Raw genomic sequence first — 17,388 nt, 5'->3', positions numbered from 1 at the left:
TATCCTGAGTGTGTGCTGCAGCCTCTCTGGCTCTTGAAGAGTTATTTCCACCTTGTGTTTTAGTTTTAGCCAGACTGTCTGTCTGTCTATTTATCTACCTACCTATCTATCTATTCTAAAATTTTATTTATTTGTTTTTACTGAAGTACATTTGATTTGTAATATTAGTTTCAGGTGTACAGCGAAGTTACACAGTTATATACATATACATATACATATACATATACATATACATATACATATACATATACATATACATATACATTGTTTTTAGATTCTTTTCCATTATAGGTTATTAAAATATACTGAATATAATTCCCTGTGCTATACAGTAGGTCCTTGTTGTTTATCTGTTTCATATATAATAGTGTATATCTGTTAGTCCTGAACTCCTAACATCTCTCTTCCCTTCCCCCTTTCCCCTTGGGTAACCATAGTTTCTTTTCTATGTCGTGAATGTATTTCTGGTTTGTAAATAAGTTCATTTGTATCATTTTTTTGTTTGTTTACATTCCACATATAAGTGATATAATTTGATATTTGCCTTTCTCTGTCTGACATACTTCACTGAATATAATAATCTGTAGGGTCCACCCTATTTTTAATTCTCCAGGAATGATGACTTCAATTTGAAATCTGTTATATCTTGTTTATAATTAGAAAATAATGTTAGAATTAAATACAGGTTTGAAGTCCATTTGGAGGTATTAAAATACTCTCTATTTTATTTTGCAGGCAATTATACTCTCAGAGTTGACTGTACACCCCTTCTTTTCCAGTTGGTATATAAACTGACAAAAGAGGTATGTAAGTAGATCTGTCATAATGTTTTTTGATGAGTGGATAAATCAATAACTTTTGTTTTCTAAATTACTAATATTTAAACTGGTGACAGACATAGCTGATTTGTATAAATAACAAATCAGAATGAGCTTTAATACACTACTTATGTGACATAACTATGAGAACAGTAGTGCTAGTCTCTGTTCTAATAATAGTTCCTAATAATTGTATACATTTGTTAAAATGTGCAGGGTCTATTGTTTCATGGGGCAGAGTCTCTTTGATATAACAGAAAGAATACTGAGCTGGGATGGGGAAGCCTTGGCTGTGAAGATTGCCTTGGCTATTCATTCATTCATTCATTCATTCATTCAGCAAGTATTTATTGTGTGGTTACTATGTATCAGGTCCTATGAAATGAATTCTAGCAGCTACAGTGATAAAAGCACAAGGTTTCTGAATCCAAATACTTTATAATCTAGAGAGGTCACAGACCTGTAAATGAGGACTCATACTTCACTTGAATATTGGATACTATATACAGTGGAGGACAGTTGTGGAAGAGAGAAGTTAAAACCCTGGGGTAGCTGGTGAGGTTGGAAAGCACTAGAAGGTGTTCACAGAAGGATTAGTGGTTAGGCTGTAAAATGGAAGGATGTGAAAGTGGGGAGAAGGTTTCTCCTCAGAGGACACAGGACCTAATAAAGACATGGATGTGTGAAAGAACATTTCCCGACCTCTGGGTAATGCAATATAACCTAAATGTAAGGTGTTGGTGAAAAAGCTGGCAAGAAACGGGGCCTGACACATAGGCCTAAGTGTTCATAAATCTGGTGATGGAGAAATTAAAGAATCTTTAACAAGGTTGTATATTATCATTTTTATTCATTAGAAAAATTACTCTGTATCAGTGCATTGAATAGGTTAAGCTGTAGTAAGTCTAAAAGCAAAATGGAAATAATTCCACATAATCATTTAGCGCACAGGAATTTATAAATACTAGTTATTGATGTAAAAAGTACACTGAAAATGCTAATGCACTCTGAATCTCTAAAAATTATGTGATCTACTCATTGAGTATATGTGTGCTTCATTTAAATAACCCCCCATTATAGAATTTAACTGTAAAAATATTTCTTTCAAGTAGGTATCACTTAGATGACAGTGGGAAGTAGATGTCACATCTCTGTGGTCCTGTTTCCCAATCGCCCTTCATCTTGCCCTGTCCTTTTCACTGTTAGTGTCTTTAACATCTCATCCTCCCAAGTGAGCATCCTCCCATGCCCATCACAACTCCCACCATACTGGGAAGCTTAGGTCCTTGATCCTTTTATTGAAATGTCCCATAAAAACATCTTATCTAAAAGCACGCTGTAAAGACAGCCCTTGTTGGGGAATCCTTCTCAGGAGATACATTTACACTCTGTCCTACAGAGGAGGCTCCTGCCTTTATAGGAGGGGTAGTAAGAATTTTAGGGCCAAGAAGGAGAAGCTTAGGTCTATCCCCTTTGTACATTTATTTAATAAGTATTAAATGTGTAAATGGTTACCATAGTGACAGGATAACTCAAACATAGATTCTGCTATTAGTGTGTTACCTGTGTAGCCAGGAGAGACTATGATCAGGAATTTTCAAATCCAAGATAGAGATTAAAATCACCAAAGTGAATACAGATAAAAGTGTGGGAAGCAAAAAATAAATATCTTAGTTTATTATTTTACATGTTGGAATTAAACAGCCTGCTTAAAGGGAAATTGCAAGTTTTTTTCCCATTTTAAAGCCTCTTTTATGTTAATTTGAATTTAATTTTCATGCCACTTTATATACAATATATTTGTCTTTCAGAGTTTTTGTTTTAGGTAGTTTTTTAACAGTGTAACTGGGAAATTAAAATGTATCTTTAGAAGTTACATTATCAGGATGAACTAATTAATTGTCCAGAAGAGAAGAGTGAGATTTTATAATCTTGTTTGATTTGTTAGTGGAAGAATCAGACATCATTCATCTGGAGAAATGCTATTGGTTGCTGAGGGCTCAATCCTGAACTGGATGACTTGATTTAGAGACATTTGGCCCATTGGCTTCACCACCAATTTGTCCATCTCTGAGTGAAGGTGGGAATCCTATTTTCTACAAATGTTCTTTGCTAAAAACGTGAGCCTTGTTCCACCTTTGGAGCCTTGTGTAAGTCGGTTTACCTTTCTGCACCTGAATATTCTCATATATAAAATCGGTTTGACCAAGAAAATCATTATGAAACTGTGCTCCAGTGCGGTGCCTGAGCATCTGGTGCAAGGTCAGGGTGGTGGACACTGAATAGGCAAAGCTCTAGCTTCCACACATGACCCCACCTCTTCCTCAGCTGAGTAATGTCTATTGTATTTCTTTTATATAGAAGAAGGTTCCACTGCTGTATCCTTCCCCCACCCTTAAAAAATTAAGGAACCACTGGACTAGACCATCTCTAAGGTCCCCACTTAGCTCTAAACTTTTCACTACTATATATATATATAATTAAATGAGGTTTACAAGGAGTAGTTGTGGGTGATAATCACAAAAACTGTATTTGAAATCTGAAAGCTTGGGTTCTGCTTCTGATTCAGACCTTTTTAAAAAAAATTTCTTACTTTCAGCAAGTCATTTAACTACTTCTTAGCTTCAATTTTCTGCTCTTTGAGGGCACAGAATTAGATTCTTGAAATAGTCTGTATTCTTCAGGTTTCTAGTGTGTTTTAGAAATACTTGTTAGGGGAGCTAGAACAGACAGGGCTTCCACTTCAGCAGTGCTGTTATGTTTTTACCTTTTTAGAATTAGAGATTGAGAAATCATTTCATTTGAAAACAAAATGATTCCATTTATTTTTTATGAAAAGTTTAAAATCCACAGGATTAGATTATAAATTGCCCTTTATTTCTGAAATTTAATATATTTATGTATACAGATTAAGTGGTACAATGAAGACTGCAGTACAGAATTTCTTTCTCTTATAATATAGTGTGTTAGTTTTCTTTGCTTCATGAAGGAGCTGTATGAAGCTTGTTAATAACAACATAGTATATCTTTTATAGAGTTCAACTTTTCTTCTTCTTTTTTCCTTTTTCTTCTTAGTCTTTCCAAATTAGGATAATTGTGGTCTCTGACTTTTTTCCAGTTACATTTTTAAAATATACTTTTATTTTTTACATTCTACAATCACTTTAGACTTTTGGAATTAATATAAGATAGAGACAGGTAGGCAGACAAAACCAAACACTAAATGATAGTATTTTCTTCTAGGAAGTTAAATTTTGGTTATAATTATGCCAGGGGGGAAAAAAAAACTTCCTAAGGCAGTGGAAACTACTGATAACTTTTAAAAACTAAGTCAGTTTGTGCGAGTCATGCCTCCTTTCATAAGCATGTCATTATTAACAGGAAGTTTGTTGGCTGTGATTTATTCTGTGTTCCTATTTTACAGGTTTATTTAACGCTTTTGGTGAAAATCATGACAGCCACATAGATTTTAAGGAGATATCCTGTGGGTTATCAGCTTGTTGCAGAGGACCTCTGGCTGAAAGACAGAAATGTAAGTGTGTTAAACATCAAAAAATTTGGAAGCTATACAGAGAAAAAAATTAGCATCCATTCATGTAAAAAATCATCTGATTAAAGCTTGAATTTTCATCCCTTTGGCAAATAGCAATCTCTTGCTGAGGTTTTACTGAGGTCAGTGTAAAGGTTCAATCATCTGTTCTTCTTTACTGTGGAGTAATTTAAGATCTTTGTTATTAATAATGGTTGATTTTCCAGATGAATGTACAATTCATGGTAAATGAACTACATCATGATGTGTTTGAAAATGTTAAGCATATAGAAAATATTTTCTGGTAGTCTATATAGAAAATTTGTCTTGCTTAACTTGAATTCCAACTTATTTTCTAGCACTGTGTATATTGATATTTTATTAGCAAAATTAAATTTATGATAAAACAATTTTATTAAATACTAAATTTATCTTTTAAACCTAGCTAAAATATTATAGCGTAATTTATAAGCATATTACATTAATAAATCTTAACCATATTTGGTTAGGAAAATGCAGCAGTTTACATTTAATTGGAACCTAATTCTTATATATTCACTAGGGTCATTATCTCTGCATATTTCTAAAATACAGCTTCACAAATACTGCGTATTTTGGGTATGATACTTATTAGTTCAATATTCTTTAGTAATGTTGTACTGTGATGTACTCAGTTAATTTCATAGCATAATTAATACATAATTATTACACACAAGGGTGTGTGAAGTAGATAATTATTTAATCTTAAAAATTTAGATTTCTTTTATCTTCCCTGATAGTATACCATTACTCTAACCTGGCTTTGTGATAGATTATTTGTTCACATTAAAGTTCTGGTATTAAAGAGGCTGAAGTCTTTGTTTCTCAATTGAGGTTAATTATTGTCTTAAATTTTTTTTTTAATTTATTTTTTGCCAGTGGACTAGTGGAAGTTAACCAACTAGACTAACTAGCAATTTTGCTGATATTGATGTTAATTAGCAAAGTGCTGATATTTCGGATTTTTAGCTTGTTGTATATAAACTTCATTGAAGATTTGAGATTGTTCTTAGGCAAAAATATTGGGTGCACATTAATTACACTGGAGAGGCAAAATCTTTATACAGTCATCTCTCATTATCTGCTGAGGATTGGTTCTGAGACCCTCTCAGGTACCAAATCCATGGATGCTCAAGTCCTTATGTAAAATGGCATAGTATTTGCATATAACCTATGCACATCCTCCTGTATACTTTCAATCATTTCTAGGTTACTTGTAATACATAATACAATGTAATTATTTGTAAATACAATGTAAATGATATGTAAATAGTTGTCAGTGAATAGCAAATTCAAGTTTTGCTTTTGAGAACTTTCTGGGAAAATTTATATATATATATATATATAATTTTTGATCTATTGTTTATACCTGTGAATGCAGAACCAATGGATACAGGGGGCTGACTGTACCAGCTTTTTGTTGATTCTTAATGTAGATGGAATATTTTGAACATTGTAAGAATCAACTCTGAAGTGATCAGTTTTAAATATTAGAAATTAATTTAAAAGCTTGAATTACCTTCTCAAAATCTGTGAGATATTGTATAGTAACTTGGCCCTTCTTTTTCAGTTTACAAGAAATTTAACTTTAGATTTAGGTGAAGGATAGAGTTCTCTAAGCTGGCTAATGATATAAGGAGAGAGACTTGTGAAGTGTACAGGAATTCCTACAAGTTCAAAGGACTTTAATGACACAATCTCCTCCAAATAAGAACTTAATCCAGAATGTAATTGTTTGAGGAACTAAGTAATTTTACTAGGGCAGCTTGTAATAAAATGTATTATACTTCAGAATATGAAAGTAATTTCCCTCCATAAGAGTTTCTTTCCTTTAATTTGCTTCAAGGTATTTGATGTTGATGGTGATGGAGTTCTCTCTAGGGTTGAACTGAGAGACACGTGGTTGCACATTTAGAGGCCTGGAAGGACAACTGCACCGATCATACCCTGGTAAAGTCTGATTGTATACATCTTCTTGAATGTAAACTTCCAACAGGAACATAGAGTGAAGAATTTTTTAAAACAGGTTGAGAAAAAGATTTCTTACTACTTCTAGGTTCTATATTATGCTACTCAAAATATTCATAGCCAAAGATGCAAAATTGGGAAGAGAATTTGCCTTAGAAAATTTAATAAGCTGAATGTATTATATTAAAAAAATGAAACCACTGGAAAATTGTCATAAATTTTTAAGGCAAACAAACAATCTATTTCTGTAATTAAAAAAAGAAAAAAAAAGTTGACCGAAAATACTTTATACTTCAGCTACTGGCTAATAAAAATGATACCTTCTCTATCCTAACTACTGATTTGGGTTTCTGGTTTTAAAGGAATTACATGTGGATGTATCCAACATTGTAGAAGACACATAGAATGCACATGACACCACAAAGGTGAGTCTAGCAGAGACTAATTTATTCTTTTCTAAAAATACATTATATTCTGAATTGGTATACATACCTTACGTATACATACTTGAATCTCTTCTACATCATCCCTGCTAAATGCTTATTTGGACCTGTCGTTACAATACCTCCGAGTTGTCCCTAAGGAAAGCCCATTCCACCTTTAAACAACTCCATTAAGTGTTATTTACATAAAAACATTATATTTTATAAGCTAGGCATTTTATAAAAATTAAGTAGAGACAGCCCTTGACATCTGTAGTTTATAATCTTTACTTCTCCCATTTTAATACATTATGGTAAGACAAAGCTTATATTGAGCAAAAGAAGCCACAGAATAAAAGAACACATTGTACAATTCAATTTATATGAAGTTCTAGAACAGAGACAACTCATGTTAATAATTGTTACAATAGTGATTTTGGAGATGGGTCATTTAACTGGGAAGGACCATAGGATATCTGGGATGATGGAAATTATTTTTTGTCTCAATCTGGGTGGTGTATATAGTTTTAAAAATTTTTTTTTCAATAATATTGGTGAGGGTCTGTTCTAAGTTTTTTAATAGCAGCCAGAATAAGTGTATAATAGCAGAAACAAGCATGTACTTTACAAAGAATAAAGCCTTGAATTTTTTTAGTTTCACAACATTTATTAAAGATATTATAATAGGTTTGCCTTAATGTCTATGTATCCCTGTGAAACTGAAGATAATCCATATATGTGAGACACATATGAGTTAATTTGACCCTTTCTATTCAAATGTTGACATGTACCAAGTAGCAGATGGTAGGATGTAGACCATAGTGGTCTTCTACAGGCTTAGAAAAATAAGTAACTTTTTTTTTCAATCACAAATCCAGAAGAAATCATCATAGTCTTATTAACTGACACTCAATAGAAATAAATAATAGAAATGAATTTTTCAGGGCTTGATCTTTGTTTGGCAACTCAGATAACAGTCTTCATTTACTTTTCTGCCCAAAACTAAGGTAGCCATTTCTATTTGGTATATATGAAAACAGAAACATAGGAAAGTTTCTGTTAGGAAATACCTTATGTAGAGATACAATTTCCATTGCCTTTTTTCTGGGTGTTTGATAAGTATGGAGGTTATCATCGCTGTCTATTTTTATGTAAGACCGTGTTTCTTCTTATGGCTGTACTTTTGAACATTAAAAAAAAAAGATCATTTAGCTGCTCCATCTCCGTGTAACCATAATAATGAAATGGTAAAAATTTAGAATAGAATTTGGACCTTTCAACCAAACCTATTACCCATATTCACTGGTGACTAGACTGTGACAATATTACCCATTATTTTGTACCATTACATTGGTATTAATATACTTTTATGGAAGTTGCATCATGAAAGCCAATAATTACCATCATAGTGCTTTAAAATCTTTTCTTATAATACATGGTATTATATATTGAATGAATACATGAATATCATTAATAATAAATATTAAATATCATTAAATAATAAATCATTAGATAATAAAAATATAATTAAGTAATAAAAGCTAAGAACATTATTATTCATCTAGGATTGTTAAGGTGATTGTTCAAAACATGAAGTAAGAAGCATTTGGTTATATTTTTGCCTGCCAAGAAATATTGTCTACTGTATATAAATGTAATTTTTGGTACACTTTGACACCAAAAAAAAAAATACTGCTTTATTCAACTTGTGAAAGTAATGTTAAATTTTATTTTGAGGAAATGTTAATATAGATACTCATTTATTATATATATTTAGTTTTTTTAAATCTCTTAAGAAGTCTAATAATATTGCCAGATGTTTTAAAGAAGATCTTAGAAAATTGTTAGGGTCAAAGGGCATAATCCAGAGAGTTTGGAAAGATGCTTTCAAAGTTAGTAAATAGTCCTTTTTCTCTAACCAGAACCTTTTGTGGGTTCTGTTAGTAAACTTCACCTTGAACCAGAAGATACTGTGAGTTATTTCCCAGGTCTTACTGGAGGAAGAAGATTTTTGGTGATAAATTGCCCACGTTGTGACTGACTACTTCAGAGTTTGGTTACTTTTGAACTTATTCTTGCTGGCCTACTTTCAGATGAACACATAGCATCTACGTTAAATCATTAGTTTTCTTTCAGACAAATGACCGTTGCAAGTTTAATAAAACAGATTTTATTCAAATAATATAAGAACATGAAGATTTAAGATATTCTTAAATATTGTTTCTCTTTCAGAATGGCCATCTTAACTCTAGAGAAATATCATATCTGGAGTGTGAAAAATGTTCTTGCCAATGAGTTTTTGAATCTACTTTTCCAGGTATGTTTAAGGTAAATGACAGAGACCGAGGGCAGTGGTACCAGTAGTTCTACATCTTTTCCATTATGTAGTAGTTAGACAACTAGACTACAAAACCATATATTGTCAAAAGAACTGCATTAACCTGTACACCACCTGCAGATGGTAAGTTAGAGCGTGAGTGCTTCTCAGAGTCACAATGTGCATGATAGGAAAGTAGAGTATAGCTGATAATGTTTATCTTAATAACTCATGATAGAGCAGATTGTAGACACATAGAAAAGAATTTAAAATGTAAAAGCCATTATAATTTGCTATTTTTCTTTACCTTTTTTTTTTTTTAAGACCCTTCTTAACAAGTAAGGCAGTGTGGACAGAGACATAGATCATAAGTCGGCAGCTGTAAATTTTTCACAAAGTATACAATCTTTCCAGTTAGGAGGTTATTTTAGATGCAAATCTGTTTCTTAATTTTCTTTTATTCTTTCTTTCTTTCTTTTTTTTTTTTTAATTTAATTCTTTAGAAGGTCCAAAAAAGATTGAAGGAGAAAGGAGGAAAAAAAGCTGCCAGGGGTGAACATGAAATCATAAAACTTGCCAGATTTTAACTATTTTCCAGTTAAAGTAGTTCTCTTTGCTCCAATTTAAAGAAACAACTTATAGTTTCCCATTTTTCATAGTTCTTCATAAATATATATTGATTTAATAGTATTTTACAGGGTGTGAGTAGGGACAGACTGGAAGTTCAAGATTTGTAAATACTGACAGGTATCTATAGAATAGATAAACAAGTTTATACTGTATAGCACAGGGAAATATATTCAAAATTTTGTAGTAGCTCATGGGGAAAAAATATGAAAACAAATATACGTATATTCGTAAAGTACTGAAAAATTGTGCTGTACACCAGAAATTGACACAACATTTTAAACGGACTATAACTCAGTAAAAAAATAAAAATAAGATAAAACTGTTAGAACACTATAAAAAAGTAGTATTTTAGATTTTTCTTATTTTATTCTCCTTTTCTTATAAAAGCACCCCTATGAAGATCAGTAAGACTTGATATCTTTATATCTATCATGATTCTCCATTGTAAATACAGAGTAACCTGCCTGTGACACAGCTATTTTAGAATAAATGAAAATTGAACTCTTCCTGACAGCTAATAATTAATGTATATTTAAAGCATATGAAATCTGATAAGTCTATGATACCCATTTAAATCAATCAGTTGCTCCACTGTCAGTTATCAGCCAGGATCTAAGTTGATGTCTTTATAAAATATAAATACATATAAAAATAATATAAACCTACTATAAACAGAAATGACTTGCTTAGTAATATGAAAATTGAGCAGCTATTTTTATCTCATTTAAAATGATGTCCTCAGTTACTTTAAGTTATCATTAATTATATAAACATTTTGACCACTTAAGTTTGTGTCTGAGTCACCTTGCAGCTCTTACATAGCAAAGCATTTTGAACTTTTATATTGCCTTTCCTATTTTCTCATGTTTATCAGGGACTTGCATAGGCACTATTTTTTCTAGGACTCTATAAACAGATGTATGCCTGAGATTTTCTTTTGTGTCTGTGTTTCTAGCATTATATTACTGACAGATTTTTTTGTTGGTTATCAATCTAATTTTTTTTCTTGGTATATATAGTCCTTTCAGCCCTTTCAAATATATATATATGTAGTCAGTTTACAATGTGTCAATTTCTGGTGTACAGCACAATGCTTCAGTCATACATGAACATACATATATTACTTTTCATACTCTTTTTCACCATAAGTTACTACAAAACAGTATTGGATATAGTTCCTTGTGCTATACAGTATGAACTTGTTTATAAATTGGGAGTTTGAGATTTGCAGGTACTAAATATTAACATTACATTTTATGATGCTTACTTTATCCCATATTCAGACATGCTTTTAAAACTTAATTTTCACTTAATATATAAGTAATCAGACTTACTCTAAATTGTTTTATTTTCTGTCTGTTTCTAAAATAGAATTAGCTAGTAAATTCAGTGATAAAAGCTTGAATTATACTTTTATTTTATTTGCCAAGATCCCACTCCTGGCTGACCATTTTGGGTATTTAAGTATAAAGTAAGTAAATGTCAGTAGAATTAGGAAACCATTCCTGTGGTAATATTATTTTCAGTCCTTTCAAATAAACTCAGTGCCCAATATTTTGCAGAGGAAGCATTCTAAACATGATCAGGATCTTCTATCTTGTATGTTTGTCAGAAAGCGTCAAATGTTAAACAGTTTGATAAACAGAATAGTGCACCACACTGACCCCTACCTATATCCATGCTCTAATCCTGAAATCTGTGAATATGTTATTTTACATGGCAAAGGGGATTTTGCAGATGTATCAGGTTAAGGACTCTGAGACAGGGAGATTAGCCTGGATTATCTACATGGGCCTAGTCTAACAATAGGAGTCCTTAAAAATTGAAAATCTTTCCCAGCTGTGGTCAGAAAGATATGACTTTGGAAGAAGGATTAGAAAGCTGTAAAGCTGTTAGCTTTGAAGATAGATGAAGGGCCATGGGTAAAGAAATGTGGGTGAACTCTAGAAGCTGGAAAAGACAAGGAAATATATTCTTCCTTTGACCTACAGAAGGGCATACAGCCCTGCTGACATCTTGATTTTTAGCCAAATGATACCTGTTCCTGACTTGACCTACAGAACCATAAAATAGTAAGTTTGTGTTGCTTTAAGCTACAAAATTTGTGATAATTTGTTACAGCAGTGATAAAAATAAATATAGGGGAGGTAATCCAACTTTATGGATTGGAGGGCTCAGCATTTTAAAGATGTCAGTTCCCCTTCAACTGATTCAAAGATTTATATGTGCACATCAAAATCCCCAGCAGTTAATTGTTGTTACTGTTTTTTTGTAGAACTTGACAAGCTGATACTAAATACATAGAGAAGCGTGAAGGGCCAACAATAGCCAAGATGATATTAAAGAACAATGTTAAAGGACTTATAAAACAATATTAAGTCTATGTGATAACTACCTAAAGTTAGACATATAGACCAATGGAACAGCATTGAATTAAACCCTGTACCATACATGAACAGTAACTTTAGATAGATTATAAATCTAATATATTTGAAACATAAAGCAAAGCATCTGGGGGAGGGTAAAGCTTAGGTGGAATGTGTGCTTAGCATGCATAAGGTCTTGGGTTCAACTCCCAGTACCTCCATTAAAATAAATAACCTAATCCCCCACCAAAATAAAGCATCTAGAAAATAGTGTAGGAGATATTTTAATGACTTTGAAGTGGCAAAAAGTTCTTAAACCAGACAAAGCATGAAACATAAGAGTTTTAAGTTGGACTTCAGTAAAATTAAGAATTATTTTTATCAAGAGATACCATTAAGAAAGTGAAAAGCTAAGCCACACGGTGGGAAAATATATTTGCTATACCTATATCCAACAAAAGACTTGTATCTAGGGCATATAAAGAACAAAAACCAGTGGAGAAAAAGGCAGAACCTCAATATTAAAATATGCAAAATAACTGAACAGGTGCTTCACACACACACAAAAAAATCCACATAAGCTATGAAAAGGGGCTGACCTCTTTAGTAATAATGGAAATACGTACTAAAACCACACTTGGAACACCATTAGACATCCACTAGGATAGTTAGTTGTTAAGTGATATGAAGCATTGGTGAGGGCAACAAGCAATGGGGACTCTTACACATGGCCAGTGGGAATATAAATTCTTACAAATACTTTGGAAATAGGCTTTTTGAATGAAAGTTATATATGTGTGTGTGTGTGTGTATATATGTACACACACACACATACACATACACACACACCCACACCCTATTACCAAGGGTAAGCCATGTGTGTACCCTTCTACATCTGAGCACCAAAGGACATCCAGAAAATTCTCATAATCACTATTTGTTATACCCCCAAATAGAAAATGACCCAAACACTTGTCAACAATAAATACATAACCATAATTGGTGGCACATGCATACAAGTTGTATACTTTAAAGCAATAAAAAATATACTAGTTTACAGAAAACACTAGTGGATGAATCTTACATAATGTTGAGTGGAAAGTACGGGACCAAAAATTTCAAAAGCAAAAAAACCAATCCATGGTGGCTGAATTTAGGATGGTGAGTCCATCAAAGGGGTGCCGTAGTAACTGGGAAGAAACCCAAAGTGGAACAGCAATGTCCTGTTTCTTGACTGGATGAAGGTTACATAGATGTGTTTACTTTGTGAAAAATCACTGAGCTGTATACTTAAGATGTGTTCACATTTAAGCATGTATACTATATTTGCATTTTTAAAAAAAAAGTTTGCTTGCAAAAAAAGATATCCAAAGCCCAAGTATTTATCAGTAGGAGAATGGATAAAACAAATGATAGTATATTCAAACAATGGAATACTACTCAACAATAAAAAAGAACCAACTACTGATACAAGGATGAACCTCAAAAGACTAATTTATACATTTCATTGTCAGGTAAATTTTAACTCAGAAGGTAAACAAAACTGTAAACAGGCATGTGCCCTGGGGGGAGGGGTGCTGTAGCCTTTGTCTCCTCAGACCTGTGCCATTACTGGCACATCTCGCAAGAAGAGAGGCAGGGCTCAGCCACAGCTACCATCTCCTCCTGTGCATAGTGCCTGGGTGGGGGCGGGGCTGAGGCCTGAATCTGCACGTGGGGGCTCCACAACCTCCTAGGCAGGACTGAGACTTGTTTATAGCCCGAGGCAGAGAGGATCTTTCTACCCTGACACCTCAGAGAACTTGTGCTGCCAAGAGAAACAAGGAGCTCAGATTTGGCACAGAGCATAGGTGGGGCTGTTCCGCAGTCTTCCCCGAGCCCACCTACAGACCGCCTACCCGAGGCAGAGCAGGCAGCTGCACAGAGCAGCAGAGTGACCAGCACGAGGAGAGAGCAGGTGGGCAGCCACCCACCTTCTTAGCAGGAACACAGCACCTGACCACGGTGCTGGGACGGGGTGTGATCTGCCCACCTGCCTCCCCCTGATCACAGCATCTGACTGTGGCATCAGGAGGGGGAGTGACCTGCCCGCCCACCTGGTAAGAGCTCAGCTCCTGACCTAGTGTTAGGAGGGGACACAATCTGCTAGCTAACAGCCACTGAGAGCAGCACAGATGAGGGCGCCAACAGAAGGCCTATGAAACAGCAAGCTGAGTTCGCGAAGCAGGGTGAAGATACAAAGACCTCTTGATCAAATCATTAAGGGCACACCATCTCCAGGTTAAGTAGGTAACTGATACTCCTTAAGCCACGGTGCCAGAGAGATAGGAGCAATGTGAAGAAGCAGAGAAACCACTCCCAATTAAAAGATCAAGAGAAATCCCCTGAAAGCATGATCAAGGAAAAAGACATTGATGGCCTACTAGATCAAGGTTTCAAAAAAAAAGTGATCAAAGTACTGAAGGAACTAAAAAAAATAGTGTTTAGGTATATAAAATATGTCAAAAATGAAATAGAAACTATAAAGAAGAACCAAGTAGAATTAGTAAACTCATTGTCTGAGATGAGAGCTGACCTAAAGGCTGTGCAAAGCAGACTAGAAAATACAGAAGAACAAATATGTGATCTAGAAGACAGGACAACAGGAAGCACCCAATCAGAACAGCTGAGAGAAAAACAAATAAAAAACAATGAAAACAATATACGGGACCTATGGGGTAATATAAAGTGTGCCAATCTATGCATAATAGGAGTTCCAGAAGGGGAAAAAGAACAAAGGGGATTGAAAAGGTTTGGGAAGGACTCATGACTGAAAACTTCCCAGACCTATAGAAGGAATCATATCCAAGCACAGGAGGCTCAGAGGGTCCCAAACAGGAAGAACCCAAACATACCCACACCAAGGCATATCCTAATCAAGATAGCCAGAGTCAAGGATAAAGAAATGATCCTAAAGGAAGTGAGAGAAAAACAAAGAGTGAGTTACAAGGGAACCCCCATAAGGTTTTCAGCTGATTTCTCTACACTATTTACAACAGCTAAGACATGGAAGCAGCCTAAAATGTCCATCAACAGATGACTGGATAAAGATGTGGGGTATTTATATGATGGGATAGTATTAGCCACAAAAAAAGACAACATAACGCCATTTGCAGAGACATGGATGCTCCTGGAGAATATTATTCTAGGTGGAGCAGAACATAAGAAAGAGGAATACCATATGAGATCACTCATGTGTGGAATCTTAAATATATGCAAGATCTTGTGGTAACTCACAGCAAAAAAATAAAGTGACAATGAATGTATGTACGTTCATGTATAACTGAAAAATTGTGCTCTACACTGGAATTTGTCATAACATTGTAAAATGACTATTACTCAATAAAAAATGTTTAAAAATAAGTAAAATAAAATATAACCTTTAAAATACTGTATAATGAGAGGTGTGATGTTCTAGTATCTGTTCTAAGAAGTACGTTAGACACACATAAGAATAACCAATGGTCAGAAAGATCACATGTTACCAGCTACCACCCCATGCAAATTAATGGCATTTAGGAGATATTCATATATGTGTGTACATATGTAAAATATGTATTAGTATATATGTAAATCAAATAAAATATTATAATCTAATGTAAAATCATATCAGCAAAAGCACTGTGCTGACATAAGTATCTTGGTGTAAATAGATTACAATTTTTTATTGAGTTGTCATAATGGGAATATTGTGAACCAAGTGGAAGTTGTAAAAAAAAGTCATCCAAAAAAAAAAAAAAATCCTGACTACATGAAAAGATGCACAGTTACTATAAGGCCTCTCCCCTTATTTACTACCAGTGTGAGAAAGTCTCTTGGAATAAGTTAGGAGAATTAAAAACTCTTAACAAGACACAAAAATGCACTCTCTGTTAAAGAAAATAAACCAAAAGAAAAAAACAAATGAATGGACAATTAAGATCCTACAGATAAAAATACCAATTTTTATGGGAAATATAGCCTTAAAATAAAAAATGAGATTATATTCTAATTTCACCTTTTGAATAAAGATATAAAAAATTTAGCTGAATACCTTCGTATTTTGCACTTACGAAGAAAAAATATATTTGCAAATTATCCTGCCTTTTGAGTATTCTAAAGTTTTAGGTTTGAATATATTTCATCTTAAATGGTCTTAAGCACTATGCAGTGGTTGGTGTTTTAAAAATACCACTGTGTGTGGAAATTCTAAAAGTGATTCAAAAAATTTATATTTTTGTAATAATTTAGTAATGGCCTGGATATTATTTTTAACAAGACTACTCACCATGGAATGGTGCAAGATTTTTTCGATGAGTTTATATTCACACATGTTGAAGATTGTCACTATATTATGAGAAAATGTCAACCATGGCAGTATTTTGACTTGAAAACGAGATAAGCTGAGAAGCATATTTTAAGTATAAAATAAATGATTGCATGCCTTTAAAGACAAGAAAGTAAAAGCACGATAAACTCTGACTTTGACACACTTAAAATATAAAAATTAACATAATGTGATTTACACACTTCTCTTTAACTCTTTCAGTACTTTCTCAGCCCCTTTCCCATTACACCTGCGTCCCCGCTCCTGACCCGCGGTGTACACACCCCCGATCACACGGGGGAGCGGGGACCCGGGCAGTGAGGACCAGGGACGCGGACACTCACCCGCTCCCTGCGGGCGAGGAGAATAGTCGAAGCGGGCCCGCCAGCGCACCCGTCCCCTCCTGCCCATCCGACCGGGGCCCCAGCTCGGTCAGGTCCACACACACCCCGGCAGGAAGCGGGCGCAGGCAGTGGGAAACCGGCGTAACTTCAGACAGCGGGCGGGGAGCGTCCTCCTCCCGCGGACACGCAGGCAGCGCTGTCCTGGAGCCTCCATGGCGCCGCCCGCTCAGTCCTGAGGAAAACAAGCTCCGCCCCCAGGGAAGATGCTGGCTGCTGACGCGGACTGCGCATGCGCACCGCCACCTAAGACACGCTGGCTTCGAGCGCCCCCTGCAGGTCCTCGAGGGCGGTGAAGTATGCTCAGAACTCACTGTAGAACACATGACCCCTCCCAGCCAGGATGCTAAATCACTGGAAATCTCAGTGCCCTGGCCTCTTTGTTGATGGCACTGGCGATGCGCTCATCCAGCCATGCCTGCTCTCTTGCCTGGCACATGCCTCAGTCTTTGGAATCCCGCCTGAATCAGATTCTGTTCTGGAGGAAGGACAGGTGCAGAAGAATCTCAAAATTCTAGACTTAGAAGATGATCAGGAACCCAAACTCCACTCT

The 17,388-nt window shown here is 34.6% G+C and overlaps 1 protein-coding gene across 1 annotated transcript in view; it reads left to right on the top strand.

The window, feature by feature from the left end:
- Nucleotides 1–15,526, top strand: part of LOC141574827 (uncharacterized) — a 28,090-nt gene extending 12,564 nt beyond the window's left edge. Inside the window, exons 8-13 of the mRNA XM_074352099.1 lie at nt 736–803; nt 2,767–2,898; nt 4,243–4,350; nt 6,233–6,336; nt 6,717–6,779; nt 9,009–15,526. The gene's annotated coding sequence lies outside the window, so the exon portion shown is untranslated. The remainder of the gene's footprint in view (nt 1–735; nt 804–2,766; nt 2,899–4,242; nt 4,351–6,232; nt 6,337–6,716; nt 6,780–9,008) is intronic.
- Nucleotides 15,527–17,388: the final 1,862 nt, after the last annotated feature.

This window comes from Camelus bactrianus, chromosome 23, assembly GCF_048773025.1.
Source record: "Camelus bactrianus isolate YW-2024 breed Bactrian camel chromosome 23, ASM4877302v1, whole genome shotgun sequence".
Lineage (NCBI taxonomy): Eukaryota > Metazoa > Chordata > Mammalia > Artiodactyla > Camelidae > Camelus > Camelus bactrianus.
The sequence above is the reverse complement of the archived record's forward strand: the minus strand, read 5'-3'. Positions and strand labels throughout refer to the sequence as shown.